The sequence below is a fragment of the Pelophylax lessonae genome, assembly GCF_965119305.1.
Source record: "Pelophylax lessonae genome assembly, chromosome: 1".
Lineage (NCBI taxonomy): Eukaryota > Metazoa > Chordata > Amphibia > Anura > Ranidae > Pelophylax > Pelophylax lessonae.
This window is the reverse complement of record NC_138768.1, coordinates 98,548,700-98,570,565: the sequence shown is the minus strand read 5'-3', so window position 1 is coordinate 98,570,565 and position 21,866 is coordinate 98,548,700. Positions and strand designations below refer to the sequence as shown.

The 21,866-nt window shown below is 42.2% G+C and overlaps 2 protein-coding genes and 1 pseudogene across 4 annotated transcripts in view; 2 read left to right on the top strand and 1 right to left on the bottom strand.

Annotated features, from left to right (window-relative positions):
- The window catches only part of LOC309544756 (E3 SUMO-protein ligase ZBED1-like), a gene marked incomplete at both ends in the record, with an annotated part of 838,422 nt that overhangs the window by 656,567 nt on the left and 159,989 nt on the right, over window positions 1-21,866 (bottom strand). The window lies entirely within an intron of this gene.
- ARL15 (ARF like GTPase 15) overlaps window positions 1-21,866 on the top strand; it is a 450,682-nt gene that overhangs the window by 332,192 nt on the left and 96,624 nt on the right. The gene's annotated exons all lie outside the window — the stretch shown is intronic.
- LOC309543520 (zinc finger protein with KRAB and SCAN domains 4-like) overlaps window positions 19,894-21,866 on the top strand; it is an 89,219-nt pseudogene continuing 87,246 nt past the window's right edge. The window contains exon 1 of the transcript in view: window positions 19,894-20,542. The product of the transcript in view is annotated as a zinc finger protein with KRAB and SCAN domains 4-like (transcript). The remainder of the gene's footprint in view (window positions 20,543-21,866) is intronic.

Genomic DNA, 21,866 nt, shown 5'->3' with positions numbered 1-21,866 from the left:
TATCATTTTGGGGGTTCTGAATAATTTCCTAGCAAAAAAATTATGATTTTTACATGTAGGAGCGGAGTGCCAGAAATGGCCCTGTATGGAAGTGGTTAAGGCTGGGTTTACACTGGTGTGATGCAGGAAACCCAGAAAATCCTGTTGGGAGGGGGGGGGGGGGTCCTGCATCGCACCTGAATTACAGATGGTTCACACTGACATCTGCAAACTGCTGCGGGTGTCAATGCAAAGGTGAAAAAGAATGGATATATTGCCCTCAAACACTTAGAACACAACCAAAAAAGTGCTTTTGTGCATAAACATATAAAAGCTGGTAATTGTATATAGAAATAAATAAATAAATAAATAATTGTATGATGTGAAAAGTCCTTAGTGAAATAAATCAACAATCCTTAAAGTGCCCAGTGCAATACGGATCTCTCAGCAATGACTGGATATCACTCTAACTTCAAGTGAGGGACCTCCACCATAGGGACTTTCTCCACCCAGTGCTCAGGGTAAATACTTCTTACCGAAGCTGGTGGACCCCTTAGTTACAGGGGGTCTAAAACAGCATATATGGTCCACAAATGCCTCCAAGCTATCCTTCGGGTCCCTTTGTATGGCTCAGCTCGCACAAGGAACTCCAAGTATTTCCAGGGTGGTATAGGGAAAAAGATAAGGAGACTCCGATAGTGTAGTATGTTCTAATAATGGGGTTTATTGATAGAAATGCACTTACTCAAACATCATAATCAGAATGCCTTCTTGGGGTAAATGCAGCATGGGTTCGGTGTACGGGACGCTCCTCTGTTCCTGCGTATCACCAACCCGGAACTCCACGGTCTCACGTTCCCGACGCACGTTTCGTCAGACGCGCTGACGTCATCAGGGGATCATGCAAAGGTAATGACAGCCCCAGATCAGTTCATAATCGCAATGCGAATGGTGAAATAGTACGGGAAGCGAATCGCATGGGTTTGCATCGCACAGACATTGCATGTGATCTGCACAGCAATGCTGTGCGAATCACATGTGATGTTTGTGATCGCACAAGTGTGAACCCAGCCTTAATAATTCACACTTTAAAGTGTATGTAATCTTGAACAATGAACATGTCAATCACCACCCCTTTTTGTTCTGGTAAATATACCATACCAGGAATTGTTAGTACTCCACAACACCCCCTTCGAAAGGGGGTTGGTCTGTAGTCCTAACACAACTTCCATCCTAGGTTGTTTCTGTAGTATAGTGAGTGAGTGTTGTCACCCTAGGACGGGAAGTGTGTGACTAGCTACAAACAAAGGAAAAATATTAAAAAAATAAAAAAAGTAAAAAAAATAAAATGCAGCCACTGCATCTAAAGACTGGTAAGAAGTAATAAATGACCATCTAAGTTTTTTGCAGTATAGTTAGAAATTAATGCTTATGCCTAGAGCATATTTACTTTACCTAGAAATGTGAGTAGTTAGCCTTAGCTATGTGCTTGTTTTTTCTCTCCACATCCACATGTTTTATCATTAGTACACAATTCCTAATATCCCATCTATTCCCTGCCAGACACTGAAGTTTTAAATTCACATGTATGCATATTCGACCCCCTCTGGCAAGGACGATGTAACACTGTGCTCAGTGAAACCGCCCAAGGGATTACACCTGAGATTCATTAACAAACTAAGTATTACCTAGAGAAATCTTACATTCGCAATCCTCTCTGACTGGTTGTAACATGACAAGTCATTTATATATGTATATAACCCGATTTGTGTGGGAGGTAGAATTATTAGTAAACTTGAATCCATCATTACCATCACTGAAAAACGGATGAGTTATGAGTCGTGTTTTTGGCAACAACAGCCACACCATTACTACATTATATACATGATGTCATGAAGTAAGAATGTATTCACCCAAAAAAAAAGCGTGTTCTGTGCAGTGCACCGTTCTCAATTGTACAATGCAAGGGGGTTGGGTGGCGGGAAAATTTGGCACTTGTCCTCTCGCTCACTTCGGTCGATCATTTATTGTTTTGGCTAAGGGCTTGTTTGGGGGGGTTGCTTGTTTAGCCCTTGAAAGGGAGAAAAAAATTAAAAAGCCTAAAAGAGGTAAAATTTAGAGGTGGATGGAATATTAGTTTATTTAATGCAGGATTCGGTTTTTGCATCTGGTGTTACATTGCGGCACACTACTTCACGTAAGATTTCTTTCTTTCTCTTTCTTTTTTTTTTTTTTGTGGAAAATACTTTACATTATTGGGTTTTGTTTTTTCATCTTCTTTTTTTTTTTTTTTAGCTTTACATTGTGCCTAACAATTTTACATATTTTTTTCTTTTTGTCACTTTCCTTTTAATAAGTACTACTGCTTTTCATATACTGCACTGTTGCAAAAGAAAACATTTAATCCATTTTTATACCTTTTTATTTTTATTATTTGGTATATTGTTCAATAAAGGTGGTTTTATTTTTAAGTAAAGGGGATACACCTGCATACCAGGGGGGTATTCCTGTTTTATAGAACACACAATTAGAATTTTTAAAATGTTGGACTAAATGACATGGCACCGCCTATTGATCTTCAGTTACTTAAGTGTTATTTCTCTTGTAGCACTTCTTTTTTTAAATAAGTGAGATAACTGATTCTAGAGTCTCTCTCTCTCTTTTACTCTCTGCTGCTTGGTGAAAAGGTTGACTGCTGACAGACTACTAAAAAGGTATAGGCACTACCTGTTTTGTCTTGGGAACATATTAAGCAGCACACTCAGGAATGGACTTGAGTTTAGTTGGTGGCTTGGGCAGCAGATGTGTCTCTAATGCTATGGACTTGCTGTACAAAGCCCTCCTGCGTCAATGCTATTTTTTTTATCTTTTATTTTTTTGCTGCCTTGCTGAATAACAGTACAGGATTAATTAACCTACTTGGACTGTTCCAGAGTGTCTCGTATATGGTTTACTGTTTCTAGTACTATTTGTGCTTCTCCCCTGTACAATGTATTTTACATTGTATTGCATCAATTTGGACAAAAGTTTAGTGTCTCTGATTTGGGATGAAACCTTTTTGTTTTGGGTGATTTTAAAATGCAAAGTACCTCTTAGGAAAGTATAGATAGTACTGCTTGTATCCAGAGAGGGAGCAGCCTGTAGATATGAGATCGTAAAAAAAAAAAAAAAAAAAAAAGTGCGTAGAGATTTGGCATGTGGGTAGGCAGCTGTAGTTGATGAATGCTGGGATGGGAATGTTTAAGCCGGTCAGCGGGAACGTTGTGTCCTCAGAAGAAGGTAAATGCTAAATGTTCATGTTTTGACTGGAGGGTGACGATACTAACTAGCGTAACCTGCTGTTTAATAACCATTCATTAATATATACATATTGAAATTTCATAATTATACCACACACTGTGTGATCTTGTGCAATCCCCGTAAAATGACTAATTTTTTATATTCTGCTATTCAAAGCCTCAGTGAAGCAAATCTTGCTATGGCAAGTATGTTTTCAAGAACCTATTTCTTTTACCTGTTCAGGCACTAAACTTGATTTGCATCTAGAATGGATATATAAATGCACCTCTGTTGTAGTTTCAGAAACAAATTAAAAGGTGTATGAGAAAGGAAGCAAAAGGTTGTACTGTTCCCCCAGTGGTAGCATCAGGGGGTGCAGCATTGTCAGCTGTGACTAGGCTTGGCCCTCAACCTCTATGGCAGCGCCGGTAACCTGTTCTAATATTGTCATGCCTAATCATGACCTTGTCATCCGGATAAAGCTATCATATGCTCCCAACCTGTGAAGGTGAAAAAGAGCGATTTAGTCCACTGACTAGATTTAAATGTCTTTAAAACCCCCATTTAGGAGGCTTGATATGTAAGTGCAGTCCTGAGCGCAGAACCTTAATATTAAAGTAAAAATATCTTTACCGTAAAATCTTGGATTGCAAGCATAATTCGTTCCAGAAACATGCTTGTAATCCAAAGCACTCTTATATCAAAGTGAATTCCCCCAAAAGAAATAATGGAAACTCAGATAATTTGCACAACCATTTACTCATAATTCCTTCAGTTTTATAGTCCATATAAAAGGATTATAGCAATGTAATAGGTTGTGTAACCATAAAATGTCCATCCACAAATGGCAGCCTCCACAAGAGGATAAGCAAAATCCAGCAGGAGATACTGAGTATAAAAGAGAAGAGAGGCACCTCTAAGTGTAGCAATATGGTTACATGTAATGAAGGTACAACATTTAGCAACTCACGCGGTTGATGATTTTGAATTAAAATATGCAGGCATCCGGGGTAAAGCAGTCCATGTAGACCATCCTCCTCACCGCCGGCTCTCACCGCTGTCAGTCTGCAATCATGATGGGGAAGACCACCCTGCAGTAGAGTAATCTGAAAGCGAGGCTTGGAGTGCAGCGTGGAAGGGATGACATCAATGGGGGTGTGGAGGATGGTCTATGTGGACAGCTTTACCCCAGATGCCTGCATACTTAGATGTGCCTGTTTTAATCATCAACTATGTGAGTTGGTAAATGTTGTACCTTCATTAAATGTAACCTTATTGCTACACTTAGAGGCGCCTCTCTTTTCTTTTATACTCAGTTGTGACGTGACACTACTTGTATATCAAGACATCGCTTGTTTATCAAGTCAAAATTTATAAAAAAAATTGTACTTGTCTTGCAAAATGCTCTCAAAGCAAGTTACTCTCAATCCAAGGTTTTACTGTATACCGTTTTAGTGACTGCATAACATCAGTAACAACAAAAAAACTTAGATTATAACAATTCATTTAAAATAATTTAATCTCTAGCATTTATTGGTCACAAGTTACCGAAGTGATACCAAAGCTTCCACTTAGTTTAATAGCATTAGGCTTCCCAGCCCTTATATGTCCAACCAATCTAGTTATTGGTGGGATAAGGCTTATTCTACTCAAATTTTTTTTTTTATAAAATAAATATCAAAAGGCACTAAACAGCTGAAAAAAAATTGCTCAAATACGAGATACAGTACATTTTATTTTGATTTGCTCTAAAATAAATAATGGGATTTATGGCTATTATTGCCATTTTTTTCTTTGGAGGCAACATATCAAGCACCCCTGTCAATGAGATTCCAGAAGGTCAGCTTTGTATTCAGGGCCTAAACTATACCATAAACTACTCTAAACTAGTATAACCACTTCATTTCCGGGCACTTTCATCCCCTTGCTGCCAAGGCCTTCAGATTTTAGCACTGTCACATTTTGACAGTTTTGCAGGCATGCAACACTGTACCAAAGTGAAATTTTTATCATTTGTTTTAGACAAATAGGGCTTCATTTTGGTGGTATTTAATCACCACTGGGGTTTCTATGCTTTGCTAAATAAATGAAAAAAGACCAAAAATTGTGGGGAAAAAAAATTGTTTATGAAATTTTGCAAATAAGTAATTTTTCTTTCACTGATGGGCGCTGATGAAGCTGCAGTGATGGGCACTGATGAAGCTGCAGTGATGGGCACTGATGAAGCTGCAGTGATGGGCGCTGATGGGGCTGCGGTAATGGGCACTGGTGAGGCTGCGCTGATGAGGCGGTGCTGGTAATCTGTGTAAACAATGTACTTGTTGTGCCCTGTAAGCCTTGCTGGTTATTGGCTGCCCTCTTCTCACACAGAAACGGCGTGTGAGGAAAATAATGCTGATAACTGGCAAGTCTTTTTAAATGTGACCAGCTGTGATTGGACACAGCTGATCACATGGTGATGGGCCCTTTACCGAGATGGACAAAGGACTCAGCGAACACAGAGTGTGCCTGATGCACACGGGAGGCACAGTTTTTCGTAAGAGGTCTATGGATGTCCTCCCAGAACTGGAGAGGCACGCTATGGCTGTCTTTCGGCTATAGCGTGGACAGGGAGGGATTAAACTACATTGAAACACCCAAGCACTAAAATTTCATTTGAACATTAACCACTTGCCGACCGGTCACGTTGACCGTACTGCGGCAAAGTGGTTCGTTATCGTCCAGCGACATAGTACTACGTCGCTGGATTCCTCCCCCTGTAGGCGGCGCGCTCCCGCTGTTTTCAGTCACAGCGGGAGTCGGGGCAGGGGAGGAGCGGTGGCGATCGCCGCTGCTCTTCCCCGATCGTCGGGGAATCTAGTTTGGAGATCCACCCGCCTGTGTAAACAGAGCGGGCGGATCTCCTAAGTGACAAGGAGTGACAGATTGCAGTGTTCAGCATAGCTGAACATGCGATCTGTCCCTGACTCACTCAGTCACCTCCCCCCACACACGTCAGTAAGCACCAGGCATACATTAACCCCTCCCTCTCCAATAAAATTAACCCCTTCCCTGCCAGTGTTATTTTTACAGTAACAGTGCATACATATATATTGCGCAAACCAATCAAAATACGCTTATTGTGATTTTTTTTTTTACCAAACATAGGTAGCAGAAAACAAATTGGCCAAAAATTTTAAAAAAATTAGATTTTTACATTTTTTTTGGGGGGGAATTTCAGATAAAAAAATGTTAAAAATATTGTTATTTTTTTCAAAATAAACGCTCTTTTTTTGTTTATAGCGCAAAAAGTAAAAATCGCACAGGTGATCAAATACCACCAAAAGAAAGCTCTGTGGGAAAAAAGGACGTAAATTTCGTTTGGGTACGGCGTTGCACGACCGCGCAATTGTCAGTTAAAGTCGCACAGCGCCGAATCCCAAAAAGTGGCCTGGACGTAAGACAGCAAAATCCTCCGGTGGTAAAGTGGTTAAAGTGCTTTTAAAGACCATTTTTTTTTTTTTAAATAAAAATCATAAACATGTTCTACTCACCTGCTCTGTGCAACAGTATTGCACAGACAGCCCCAAACCTCCTCTTCTGGGGTCCCTAGCCAGTGATCTTTGATTCTCCTCTTCTATGTCTGCCCCCTTAGCAAGCACTATAGGGCAGATGTGTTGGTTAGATTCTGAGCCAGACTTTTTGTGCCAATTGACACACACTGCTTGGCTTGGCTTGGCCCCACCCCTGCTCTCTACTCACAGGCTTTGACTGAGAAGATCAGGAGCCAATGGTATGGGGGGGGGGGGGGGTCGTTGGATGGCACAGCAATTGCCAAAAAGAAGCTGGAGGATATTGGCAACATTGATTTTAAGGTGAAAACCTTATTTTATGAAAAAAAGAATGCATTTTTTTTAATCATACACGGTGCTCTTGCAAAATATGTGTAGTTAAGGGTTTACATCTACCTTAAAAAGGATCTAAGCTCTGTGATACTTGTCTATCCTTCAACGGTCCTACATCCCTCACCAGCACTATCATCTTCTGCCTGGCTTCTTCCAGGTACTAGGCTGCAACTATCTTCCTTGGCTAGTGCAGAATGAACGCATGTGCAGGAGTGCTGTCCTCCCGACACACGGGCACTGCGCCAGAATGTAAATCTGAGCTGCTCTTGGGTACAGTGTACATTCCAGAGAAGACTGCGAGCAGGTAGTTGGGTTTCTTTTGTTACAGAAGAGTCATTGCATGTCTCTTCTGTAATTAGAAAGTTACTTGTGTCAAAAGTCACACAGATTGTAAAACAATTTATAAAGCAGTTACAACCTGAGATTGGAGAACATTGCTAGGTAAACAATAATAATCGATTAGTTGCCGATTATTTTTTCGATTAATCGGATAAAATAATAAAAAAACTCAATATGCCTTTTTCATTTATTTAAAATAATAATGAGCAAACAGAGTGTAAGTGCCGGTTCACGCTTGTGCGATACTGGAAGGCTGCGTATTCGCAGCCTGTTCCCGCATCGCATCTGCACAAGAGGCAGTTCACACTGCCATATGCGATACGCAGGGGGTGTCAATTAAATGTTAACGACACCCCCAGTTTGATCGCAGTGCGATCTGACAGTTCGCACAGGATCGGATCGCACAAGTGTGAACCACTGTGCGATCCGATCCTGATGCGGCTGAAAAAAGGGTCATGTGCGACTTTTGTGCGGGTGCAGTGCGAATCAGCGCACCCGCAGTAGTGTGAACCAGCACAGTGCCGGTTCACACTTGTGCGGTTTGCGAGATCGCATGTAATTCGGAGCGCACTGCTCCTAAATTACATGCGATCTCGTGTGCGGATGCGAGTTCAGCCATACACTTTGTATGGCTGAATTCGCAGCGCATCCGCAGCAAACTCGCACATGAGGCATTTTTTGAGCCGCCTCAGGATCGGATCGCACAGTGGTTCACAGTTGTGCGATCCGATTCTGTGCAAACTGTCAGATCGCACTGCGATATGCGATCAAACTGGGGGTGTCGTTAACATTTGACACCCCCTGCGTATCGCATATGGCAGTGTGAACTGCCTCTTGTGCAGATGCGATGCGGGAACAGGCTGCATATTCGCAGCCTTCCTGCATCGCACAAATGTGAACCGAGCCTTATACCAAAACTTTTTTTTTTTTTTCTTAATTAAGCTCCTATATACTGTAAATAATATAATAAATGCTTATCTAGATAAAAGAGTTAATATTCCTTATAAGGTGCAATATTATAATAGAAAAATAAGTGAATAAAAACATCCATGTCAGCCATAGATATGAAATAGGGAGCATAGAAAGACCCCCTTTATGTGCTATATGGATGTTTTTAATCACTTATTTTTCTATTAGAATATTGCACTTTATAAGGAATATTAACTTTTATCTGGAGAAGCTTTTATTATATTTTTTGGCGGGCTGCATTGCATGTACAGTCACAGGACACCGTAGCTCTAATCTCGGCACTCACGTTCTGCTGCTTCTGTCTTCTTTCCTGCCTCACCTCGAGCTGCTGACTCACTGACTCCCTCACTGACATCAGCAAGAGGGCGGAGAGGAAAGGCAGAGAGGAAAGGAGGGGGGAAGTCACGGAAGTGCAGAGCTGTGAGAGAGAGAGAGACAGTGAATGCAGCCGTCGGCTTCACAGAGCAGACAGCTCGCTGACAGGCGGGGAAACTTCACAAAGCAGCGCAACTAATCGATAATGACAATCGTTGACAACGATTGTTATTATCTATGATTATCGATTTAGTCGATTAGTTGTTTCAGCCCTAAATAATAGCTTGAAATCATCCAGAGTGAATGGCATCAGGCAACACATGAACCAGTAAGCCCCATAGTGAAAAAGTAGGACTTTAGTTTTTTTTTTTTTTTTGTTTTTTGGGTTTTTTTTAAGCTTTTTCAAGCTTTCAAAATTTTACAACTCCTGTAAAAAGTAACAGTCAAACAAGATCCCATTTTTTTTTTCTTGAATAAAATGTGTAGTTTTTTTTTTTTTCGTTCTCCGTATTATTCTTAGCTTGTAGATTAAACTCTTTATATTTTTGTGCAAATACCCCTAAAAAATGAATCGGGAGCTCTCAGCTAACACAACCCAACATCTAGCTTTGATTCAGCATGGCAGCTTTTGGTCCAAAACAATTTGAGTATACAGACAGGGTTTATCTATCACAGGTACTTATACAGCAATAAATATTTACTAAGTTCACATCATTTTGGGTTAATGGGAAATGCGCTGCACTTTAGCAAACATGTGGGGATCTGTTAATTCCTAATGGCAACCCCACACATTGGCAACCGTGACAAATTTTTACCTGTACCAAACCTCATGGTGCCGCAGCACCATGTTGCTCGGTGTGGCATGATATAAAAAAAAAAAAGAGTATTTCCTTCATTTATTGCAGGTAGGGATGCTCTACCCTTGACATGTGTGCGTAAACATGTACACGCATTCAATATTTGAACCAAACCTTACATGCACCTGTACATTCACATCCATCCCTGTCCCCAAGGATCTTACAAACTAAGGCCTTATCACACATGTGTGCATACATTAATTTACTAGGGCAAGTTTAGGTAGGATCCAAATATCCTATCAGCATGTATTTGAAGTGTGGGCGAAAAAACCGTAGTGCCTGTGGAAACACACGCAAGCACAGGAAGACAATGCAAACTCCATTCTGACAACGATGCAAACCGGGGACTCTATTGAGGCAAGGCAGAAGTGTTAAAGAGGAAGTAAACCCTCTTTGGACACTTTTCCCTATAGGTAAGCCTATGATAAGGCTTACCTATAGGTACTGTAAATATCTCCTAAACATGCACCGTTTAGGAGATATTTACCTGACATGCATCCAGTGACGTCACTGGCGCATGCGCTCTGAAGGAACGGCCAATCGTGCCGTTCCTTCAGAGCCCCGTGCCGTGACTGTCGGCTCCCGCGCGCGTGCGCGGGAGCGACGTCACCGCGGCTCCGGCCAATCAGATGGCCGGATGCCGCGATCCCGGAAGACGGGCGACTGGACATGTCGCCCGTCATAGAGGTGAGTGAGCGGCACGGCGGGGGCTCGTTTTAAGGTAAGTATTGCATAATGAGCTAGTATGCGATGCATACTAGCTCATTATGTCTTTCTCTTGCAGGGTGGGGAATAAAAAAAAAAAAAAAAACAGAGTTTACAACCTCTTTAAAGTATTTTATAGGGGAAAAAAAAAAAAAAAAACAATACTTTAAGCCACTGTGCTGTTAGATTAGTTTGAAGTATAACTAAAGGCAAAACTTTTTTTATTTTTATTTTTTTTTTTTTTGAAAAAAAAAGAGGGATTAGAATACCTGTTAGTTTTTATTGCTGTCTGTGCCACCGTTGGGGAGATTCACCCTCTCTATTTGTCCTGTTTACCAGTATCACTGAAAGTGAAAGTAAAAGAAAATCCCACATTTTGGGTTGTCGCCATGAAAGTAATAGAGGAGAAATTCTCCAATGGGGACACTAGTACTGGTGACCTGGAGGTCCCAAAAAATTCCCTTAATTTGCAGGGATTTCATCTCACTTCCTGTTTGGCTATGGGACAAGAAGTGAAGAAAAATCTCCGCAATGGGACACAGATGGCGAAAAAAAAAAAAAAGGGTGTTATTACCCTTCCTTACTCTATCCAAAATTCTAATAAAAGTTTTACCAATAGTTCTAGGGCATAGGTCAGAGATTAGCTTGGGGGAGCTTAAAGGCTAGAAGCTCAGTTTGGGGTGTTAGTGTTTGCTTTGTTAGGGACACTTCATAAAGTAGGATTGTCATTTAGGATATGATTGGACGTTTTCTGCATGGCGATCTTCTAGCTAAAAATTAGCAACACCAAGAACTAATGTACCGCCTTTGTGTATGTTTAAGCACCTAAGGAGTAGTCAATGCACAAATTATCTGTTTCTGTTGAGCTGTTCAATTAGGTGTACTGTAAATACGCAGTTTTATAGAAAATGCTGCCTGCTACAGTTTGCACCAACTCTATGGGTAGAATCAAGTGATTGTGTGTAAAAGAAGATAGAAATCTGTTTCCAAGGCTCCTTTCACACACTCCGTCCGTTGGACGGAGTCCATTTTTCTCAGCGGGGGATCGAGCCGCCGATCCCCCGCTGAGCAGCAGGAGGACAGCTGTGTGCGGAGACACAGCTGTCAGTTCCCCATGCATCTCTATGGGGGAAATTGGATGGGAACGGACCGTTTGTCCGTTCTCATCTGATGCCATCCGATCCGCTGGACGGATGGAAAATAGGGTTTCCATCCATCCAGATTTGACGGATAGGATCGGATTGGGTGTCAGCGGACATGTCTCCGCTGACATCCGATGCCCCATAGGAATGCATGGGGGGACCGTTCAGATCTGCCAAAAAAACGGACAGGCGGATCTGAACGGTCCGTCTGTGTGAAAGGGGCCTAATGCTTTTTATTTTTTGTTATTGTTTTTAAAATATCAGCATAAAAAAAGAAAAAAAAAAAAAACAAAGCAAACTTAAATTTAAAAAAATGCACTATGCCACACTTGTGTCTTAGAAAAAAAAAAAAAAGCACTGTGCCACGAATACTTGCGTTTTAGGCATAAACCGATCAGCTAAGCCAATTAATAATGCTAATACATGCACCCTAAAAACAATGCACAGTGCAACAAATACTTGCATTTCAGCTTCATGCACATGGCTACAGGAGGGCTGTACACTGTACATGGACGTCATTCTCTGCCTTGAAGTTGCAGGTGCAACATACAGCCTGCTCCAGCAAGCTATCAAAATCAATGACATTCTGAAACATGCAGCATCTATACACTGATATACAAACATCCATGTGGTACTTGCGTACAGGGATGTTTGATCTGCCTGAACACAAACTGTCTCCATCAAAAATGCACATAAGATATGGATTATTTTTAGAATAAATTGTTATGAATAGCTTAAAGTGGTTGTAAAGTCAGAAAGTTTTCTATCTTTATGCATTAAGATAAAAAGCCTTCTGTGTGCAGCAGCCCCCCTAATACTTACCTGAGCCCCATCTCTGTCAAGCGATATCCACGATTGTCTCCGCCATACGGGACTCTCCCTCCTGATTGGCTAAGACACGCAATTGGCTCCCGCTGCTGTCAAACAAAGTCAGTTAGCCAATCAGGAGAGAGAGAATGGGCGAGACCAAACCACAAATCTATGTCTGAATGGACACACGGAGTTGCAGCTTGGCACCGGAACCCCTATAGCTTTGGGGGCACTCAACAGGAGGGAGGGGCCAGGAGCAGAGAAGAGGCACCTGAGAAGAGGATCTGCGCTGCTCTGTGCAAAATGACTGCAACAAGTATATTATGTTTATTTTTATAGAAAAAAAAAAAAAAAACAAGACTTCACAGTCACTTTAAAGAATGTTTCTAGAGAACGGCACTCCTCAGATGATGTATTGAAGTATGAAGTTTCTTGGTAAAAAAAAATTACTCTTCCCTTAATCATACATGTCATTCTTGTGAAACGCTTCGCTATCATTCTCCATTGCCTTAGGGCACATCTGTCAGTTTTGTTCTGAGATAGATGTAGGACAGCATGATCTACATTTGTAGTTTTCAATGCACACAACATAGGAAGCTCTGGCTCACAGTTGTAACTAGCACAGTGGACAGAGAAATGGCAATAAAAAATGTTTTGTAGGGATAGGTACACTTTCAGCTTTTTATTGCAACCTATGTTGGCGATATCTCCCGGTGACATATGGAACATGGGGACATGGACAAGTAATAAAAGACTGATAGAGGTTCTAACCTTTCCCTGCTTTATCTAAAACAAAAAGTTGCATTTGGAGTCTCCCTTTAAGGGCTTGGTGCCCACCCACAGTAGTTGTACTGCAAGCGGGCGTCAGCTGCAAAGCAGGCGATGTGCTGGTACATCATGGCCTTTGTTGCAGGTTCGGGGCGCACATGCACGCACTCCCTGCTGACCCATGTGATTGGGCACAGCACGAGTTTCGGAGCTGATTTCAGCCAGTGATTATGGCAGAAGTCAGCTGATCATCTGTGGCCAATCACACAAAGGGGTTTATTTCATAAAGGCAAATCCACTGTGCACTGCAAGTGCATTTGGAAGTGCAGTCGGTGTAGATCTGAGGGGGACATGCAAGGAAAATAAACAGCATTTTTTCTAATGCTTGCACATGATTGGATGATAGAGATCAGCAGAGCTTCCCCTCATTTCAGATCTTCCCCTCAGATCTAGAACGACTGCACTTCCAATGCACTTGCAGTGCACAGTGGATTTTCCTTTATTAAACCAACCCCACAGTGTTCTATGATTACAAGAACAAATAACTCTGTATACTGTAAACTGCAATCTGGTCATTTCTTCTCCCTGAAATAATCAGCCAGATAGTTAAGTAAATGCAACACACAATACACTTGTTAGGCACACAATTAACCCTTTGCCTCTAGATGTTAACCCTTTCCCAGTCAGAGTGTGGTTAGTACAGTGGCAGTGTACAGAATTAGCACTGATCACTGTATTAGTATCACTAGTGATATCAGTCATTGTACCTCCCAACCAGCATCGGCTAGTGCCAGCTTTTCCCGATACATTATCACAGTGCCGCATTAAGTCGCTGATCACCGCCATTACTAGTATAGTGTCTTAGCCGGTAAATTCCAGTATATATACTATAGTTTGTAGACCTTAATCATTTTTGCACAAACCAATTAATATACACCTATTGGGATTTTTCTTTGTTTTTTTACCAAAGACGTAGCAGAATGCATTTTGGCCTCGATTTTTTTTTTTTTTTTACTGGATAGGTTTTATAACAAAGTAGAAAATGGTTTTTTTTTTTTTTTTTTTTTTTTTTTTTTACATTTTCAATCTTAACCAAAAAAAAAAAGCTCTATTTGTGTTAAAAAATATAAATTTCATTTCAGTTCATTGGCAGTTAAAGCAGCACAGTGCTAAAAAGCAAAACATATTCTGGTCATAAAGGGGGTAAAACCTTCTGGGGGTCAAGTGGTTAATATCTGAGCCCCATTCAAGAGAAAATTTTCCAGTATACATATATTATAGTTTGTGCCCATGTGTTGGATTTTCAGAGTGCGAGCTGAAAAAGTTCCTGCAATAAATATTTGAAATCCCTTTATCACTGCTAAGAAGAACTACAAGAAGAACCCTGGGGGGGGGGGGGGGGATTCAGAGTTTGTTTCCACAACAATGCGCACATACATATATAATATATTTTTTTTTTTTTCCTTTTCCATATTTCTTATTGAATTGTGCCTGCCATTTTCCTTTATCCACATCTAGTTAGGTTTAGATCTTAGCACTCTGATATTGTATACACTAATCTCTTTACATTTTGCTCATTGCAATCTGGTAACAAGGTCTGTAATAATAAATACTTAAGTTGTCATTAAGGACCAAACATTTTCTAGGCCAAAATAATAAAAGAAATTGATCCCATACGTTGTTTGGCTTAGTCTGTGTACAGAAGCGAAAGCCAAGCGTAGCAAAGTCAAAACATGAAGAGCCGAGCCTAAGCTGCTTTTCTGCTACGAGTCAGCGGTGGATCCATTTTACTTAAGTTTACACCAAGAATGTTGGCGTAGACTGTATGGTTTATTTAGCCGGGAAGAGATGACAGACTGTGGGGGTAGGGGAGGAGAAAAAGGATAGAGAAGGAAGCTTACTTTTGGAATGTAAATACACGTAAGGCTAGCCTTTGTTTAGTATCTCTTTAAACTAAGACAAAAAAGTCAGTGAATGAATGAATAGCAGCATGGTGACATACCTAAATGTTTGAGTAAAAAATTTTTGGATGTTTGAAATCCTATTTGGATCCTTTTCCCAGATCGCAGAGCATTCATAGGCACTCAGCAGGAAACTTCATGGAGATGCACATATGGGCAGAAGGTCTTTGGCGGAGCCTTATTCTTAACTTTTGCCTTTTCTTCTTTTGAAGAAAGTAATGGCTTAAGTCTGACTGAAGTGTAATCTGTTTTTGTATGTCCCCTATACGAATTTACTTATGGTTCACAGGTTTTTTTACCCACCATCGGAGTCTGTGGCCCTCTGGGTTTAAGACAGAATACGTCCCAGGGCAGACAGCAGGAAACAACAGATTAAAGTAACACTTACAGACAGGCTTGAGACTATGTGCCAAGGGGGAAGTATGAGGATCTCTAGACCTACACCAGCCACATAGCTATCTAATGAGGACAAAGAGTGAAAGTACACAGGCATTTTAGGCTCACTTGCACAGAGAAATTGAACAAAAAATAAATAAATAAATAATAGTAATCCATTCGTGGCCCACCTGCTGTTGAATAGTAGTTTAAGGGTGTACCACTTAAAAACCCAGGCCAGTCCATTCATTTGGTCCTCATTCGCACTGGAACTGTCAATTGCATATAATGATTTTTCAGTGGTGCCATGCACACAGAGCATTTGCCTGCATTTAGAGAAAATACCAGGATCTGATTAGACACTCTGAAACACAGATACATGTTCTAAACAGGGCAAAACTTGCTTTAAAGCAGGAACATCTAAACACGGGAGGCATTAAAGTTGTTTTATTTCTCTGATCAAAGGCTAGAGTGCCAGCTTAAATGAAGACTTAGACCCCTTGCACATGGAGCCATCTACCTGCAGAAGACCTGCATTCCAGACATTCATCCCCAAACGCATAGGGCCCTAAAAGTGGGGACTACTCAGTACAGCACTCAGCTGCCGTCTGTCATAAACATTGACATGCTGCAGATAGCAGGGCTGGACGCTGCACCTGTCCCTCCCGGGCACACTAAAAGACAGAGAGCAATGCACTGCAGCTAGATAGATCTGTGTGCAAGGGGACTGTAACTGCAGCTGAGCCACTGCTAAAGTGCACTTTGCTGCAAAAATGCATGGTCAACTTAATATATGTGGGCTATTTCCTTACCAATTATTATTCCCTTTTAACATTTAAAAACAAAAAAAAACTGTAGACAAAAATGTTAATCATTATTACCTTTCCCCTGGTTTCTGCCTGCTGCACCTAGGCAAGGGTGACCCACGCTCCTTCCTGCAAGATCCCAGGAAATGCTGCTTAGCCCAAATCTTACAAGCTGGCGCTCCTTCTCTGTTCTATAATGCCATCTCACAAATGGGTGTGGGGGTGAATAGTCACTCCTGCAGTATGGAAGTAAGGGGAAAAGTTAGTGATCCAAAACACACACTTTCATTTACATGGTCTCTTCTATTTCTGTATATGAATGATGGCGCTGGTATTATTTTAACAAAAAAAAACATCTAAGTACCTTTTTCCTAAACGATATACAGCTGTCACATGACCCAGCTCTTTCCCAGCCTGTCTGCGGGGAAACAGAAGCAAGAGGAGCTTCTAGTCCTCTGCTGCTGGTCACATGTTCAAAAAAGAAAAACAGCCTTTGGAATACAGAGTAAAAATATCAATAAACTGTTTTGTCCTACAAATATATATTTTGCACCCACCCACAATAGCACTGTGTGGGTGGATTTCTGCCAGTCGCAGGCTGTGTCACACCCGTCCAGCCTGTGTCTTAGAATAAGAGGGAGGTGAAGCCTCCATCAGTCTACATGTAATATCCCACCCCATTGGGTTTAGCTGGTTAGTGGGCATGGAGGAGGCTAAAGGGAGTGGGCTGTCATTTACCACTGTGTATATGCCCACATGTGTGACTCTATAGTCACATGGACTGCTCAGATGTGATAGGGAGGAAATGCTAAGCATAGAAACTCACTGAAAACTGATTATGTGCAGAGTTGCCACCACAGCTGTAAATCTCTAGCTGAATTGGGGACATGGCCAGAATGTGGAGATAGAGAGCAACAGGATCAATCGGGTTACTTGCAGAATACAGATACCAAATCTCAAAGTGAGTATGAACCGCATGTAATACAACATTTGATAGTTTTTTATGATGTGGCTTTAGTGACACTTAGGCATATTTACTTTTTTCCTTCTACAATGTTTCTTCTAAAATTACTGCTGCTTATAATGAGCAGTGGGTCCTGATTTATTAAACTGCCTTGCATTTTACAGTAAGCTCTACTTTATGCTGCCTATGAACAAAGCTGCTCAGTTTCATTGAATGAAATAACCCACCTTCAGCATAATCTGTATCACAGGAAATGTGTAGGCTGAAATAGCTAGCGGACTGTCCTGGTTTCCATCATTTCGTGGTCCGTGACCCAAATAAAGCATGCAGCAAGTGAAATCATGCTCTTGCTCTGAATCAGTGACTCAAAGTATTGAAACCGGCAAGTAACCCACAGAACTAGTTTGTTTTTTTTTGTTTTTTTAAAGGAGGTCAGCGCTGACAGCCTTAAAGCGGAATTAAACCCAAATTGTAATTTATTGCAGATCATGATCTACCAGTAGATTGCAGACAGGTAACTGGTAGATCGCAGTCTGGGCTTGCTGACCCACCATTCCAGAGCATCAAACAGTGTGCAGAGGGGATATTACATTAAGAATATGCAAGAGAAGTGGAGCTCATTAAAAAAAAAAAAAAGTTAACTACCAAATTAGGAAGTAAAATTTCTCTCTTCAGTAACAGCCGCCTCCAAAATTGTTGTGGCCAAAAGCAAGACTGGTGCTGTTCCATCGATGTTTAAAAAATAACTTTCTTCAGATCTCCTTACTTTGATAGCTCTCAAAAGACCAGTGCTTCCTGAAAGCTCTGTAAGGGAACGCCTAAGAAATATAACACATATTAAAGGTGAAGAATGTGTGGAGCTTGCCATGCAAGTCAGCAAGAATAGGCTCACTGAGCAAAAGCTGTTAATCATACATATTGATTTGAGGAACAGTTGGGTATTAAATGTATCAAACTTGGACTATTTCAGAGCACATATTGGAGGCAAGGGTATTCTCATTTAGAAAATAGATCATCATTCAACTACGTTTTATGGCAATGAAAGTAGTGAAAAACAGCTTTTAGTTTAAAAATAAGTTATTGTGGTTAAAGGATGCTGAAGTGAATAATAAAAACAACCATTGCCTCTCTACCAAAGTTAAGACGGCTAAACAAGGTCTCTGTACAGGACATTTTGTTACATGATTCACTTCACTAGAGCAATGAAGCAAGGAAGTAATCGGACCGTTCTGACTCACACAAATATTTTTGTGTAAAAATACCATTTGTGTTACGTTTTGGTTGTGTTTAGATATTTGGATAGCTCAGTGCCCATTGTCAGATTTTGGTGGTGGATTATTTTCAATTTTTTCTTAACTGTGGCAAGTAGATGATTGACAGATGTTCAGATGATGAATAACTGTGGTGCTAAAGACTCTTGTACGATGGCCCAGTGTGTGGTCCTTGCCTGGCTGTATGGGTGAATGTTCATTTCCAATAAAAAAAATACTGAATCTGTGGGCAGCTTTACTGTCAACGTAACTACAGTTTTCATTTGCAAACCAATTCATACGACCTATACCCACTGGCTCATACCTTGCTTATCATGTACAGTATTCCCAACTAACAGTATTAAAAGTTGTAGATAACTTATTGGAATAAATTGCATTTATCGTTGAAGGGGTTGAGACAACTCTGTGTGGCCAATGGCACCTGCTAATTTCTCTGAGCCCATGTGGGAGGGAGTGGAAAGAACCTCTGCTGTCGCTGAATCGAGATTGTCCTCAAGTAAGTATAAAGGGGGGGGGGGGTATATAGTGCTTTAGTGCAAAAACCTTTGGCTTTTATAACCACTTTAAATCATTGCAATTTGTCTCCCATTTGGTGCCTGTTATGGGAACTTTGTCAAGGCATTGGCCACACTGACCATTGCAGAGACATTGGCACAACATGTTTGATAAAGGATCATGCCACTCCTCTGAAATGCTTGGCAGAAATCATTTGTATTTCTCAACATCGGAGCTGTGCTATATTAGAAATAGGAACCGCACTTTACAGAGGGGCCTTGATGAGGTAGCGTGGCTTTCACATATATTAGTAAATTGTGACGGTATGCGAGGTGAGGTAGTAGATAATCGCTATATTTCACCTCACATACGTTCTGTAGTGAGAGACTGAACCGGAATCCGGCCCGGGTTTTTCAAGCCTCCGTGACAGGCTAGGTTACGGTCCAGAGATTGTGAGTTACCTGAGTCCATGCTCAGGTGAACTTTAAATGAACAGGAAAAGAGCACAGAAATGCTCTGGCCTGAGACTCAGAAGGGGATCTGAGAGAGGAGCTCTGTTTGGACTTCAAAAGGTTTGCTTTGCCATGTGTTTTTGTGGGTGATGGGGACCAGCCCCACGCTTTAAGGTGAGGAAAATTCCTGTATAGTTTAGCGCCGGACAGCAAGGATTTATTTTACTGTTTTGTTGTTTGTTTCATATTGGCAAACCCATGCTGAATAAAGCTGGCAACCCACCAGACTTTTAAGAAACTACCTGCATGCTGACCTTATTTTGCTGGAAAAGGTGATCCCTGTGAGCTAATCTCCCACACGTGGTGGAGGATGTGGGCATATTCTAAAGATGGAGGAAATGTTAAAGGCCCTGCTACAGGCCAATGCAGCTCAGCGGGAAACAAACCACCAAATCGCAGAGGCCGCTAGAGCACAACAGGAGGCTGCTGCAGCACAACAGGAGGTTGCTGCAGCACAACAGGCAGCCCAGCAGGAGATGAACCGGCAGTTTGCAGAGGCTCTGCTGGAGTTGAAAAAAGCATTTGCATCTCCTGTGCCAGCTGAACCAAAATTGGTACGTGCCTCGTACCACCTGCAAAAGATGACACCGGCCGATGATGTGGAAGCATACCTGGCGACTTTTGAGAGGGTCGCTGTCCGTTGGCCAAACGAACAGTGGGCGGGTCTGTTAGCCCCATTTCTGACAGGAGAACCGCAAAAAGCGTATTTTGACCTGGACCCAGATAAGGCCCAGGACTATGTGACTCTGAAAATGGAGATACTCGCACGCTTGGGTGTCACCATGGTTAGTCCGGGCCCAACGCGTGCATCAGTGGACCTACTCCAGCAGCAAGCCGCCCCGTTCTCAAATGTTTGACCTGGTCCACCTCACTAAAAAGTGGTTGCAACCAGAGACCTTGACGGGCCCCCAGATCGTGGAGCGTGTGGTAATGGACCAGTACCTGCGTGCGCTCCCTGCTGCTCTGAGGAGGTGGGTCGGAGAGGGGGACTCCAAAACTGCAGCCCAATTGGTGGACCTAGTGGAGAGGTACAGTGCTACTGAGGACTTGGTGAAGCCGTCTACGCCCCACTTCAGTGTGTCTAGGGGTGCAAGATCGCCCAGCGGTTCTGGTAAGACTGTTCCAGGGTTCAAGTGCATGGGGAAACTAGATAAGACTGTTGTTACAGCTAATGAGACTGTTGGTCCTAGGCATGGAGACTGGCCAAAGAAGCCAGGAAGGTCTTTGGGACCGCTAAGAGGACTAGGGGTAGAGCACATAGTGTTTCCGCTGCCATGCATTTGGGCATATTGCTGCAAATTGTCCTATAAATGATGAACCTATGCAATGCGATTTTGCTTATAGGAAAATACACATATCTTTGTTTGCACAGGTCGCATATACTGCATCATGTCAGAGTCGCATTGAAAAACAAATGTGTTATTGCAGTGGATGGAAAACCGCTTACAGCCCTGCTAGACTCTGGAAGTGTAGTGACCCTAGTCAGAAGTGATTGTGTAAATCCCACAAAACTACACCCCAGTACTATCGGGGTCATTTGCATCCATGGGGACACTCGGGACTACCAGACAGCAGTGGTTGAGGTTGATACCCCTTGGGGCAGTGTCACCCATTCAGTGGGGGTGGTGCCTTCGCTACTTCATGAAGCTTTAGTGGGGAGGGATTTCCCCCATTTTTGGAGGTTGTGTGAGAACAAGGGGAGGCTGGTGGAGAGAGCTCCCCCTGCTCCGGAAGCACAGGAATTCTCACCAGACCCTTTTTGCCAAAGGGAAGGAAACACTGTTGGGGGAAATCGAGGGAGCTGGAGATCCTCTTCCTTTCCCTGTCATGGCTGGGGAGCCGGAGGACCTGGAGGCTAGCTCCCAGCTGGAGGGTAACTAACAGGACATTTCTGGACCTGACAATGAGAGTAGCCAGAATGTGGTACCCGACTTGGAGGTCAGGAGAGAGGATTTCTGTACCGAGTAATTACGAGATGTCACCCTCCTTAGAGCCAGAGAAAACGCTAAGATGGTGGATGGGGAACCAGTAGATCCTCACTGGGGGGTGTCTTTTCCCTACATGGCCGTTAAAAATAATTTACTGTATCAGGTGGTAAAACGTGGAGAGGGCAAGGTTGAACAGCTGCTGGTTCCCAAACCCTTCCGCAGGTTAGTCTTAGACCTGGCCCAAGGGCATGTAATGGGGGGACATCTCGGTATCGAAAAGACCAGGGAGAGAATCACCCAGAGATTTTTCTGGCCCGGGTTGCATGCAGATGTCAGGGGGTACTGTGAATCATGCCCTGAGTGCCAAATGTCTGCACCATCGCCCCATTTTCGCAGTCCCCTGGTCCCTCTACCAATCATTGAGGTTCCTTTTGAGAGGATTGGCATGGACCTGGTGGGGCCGGTAGTGAAGTCTGCCCGGGGTCACCAGCATATTCTGGTAATCCT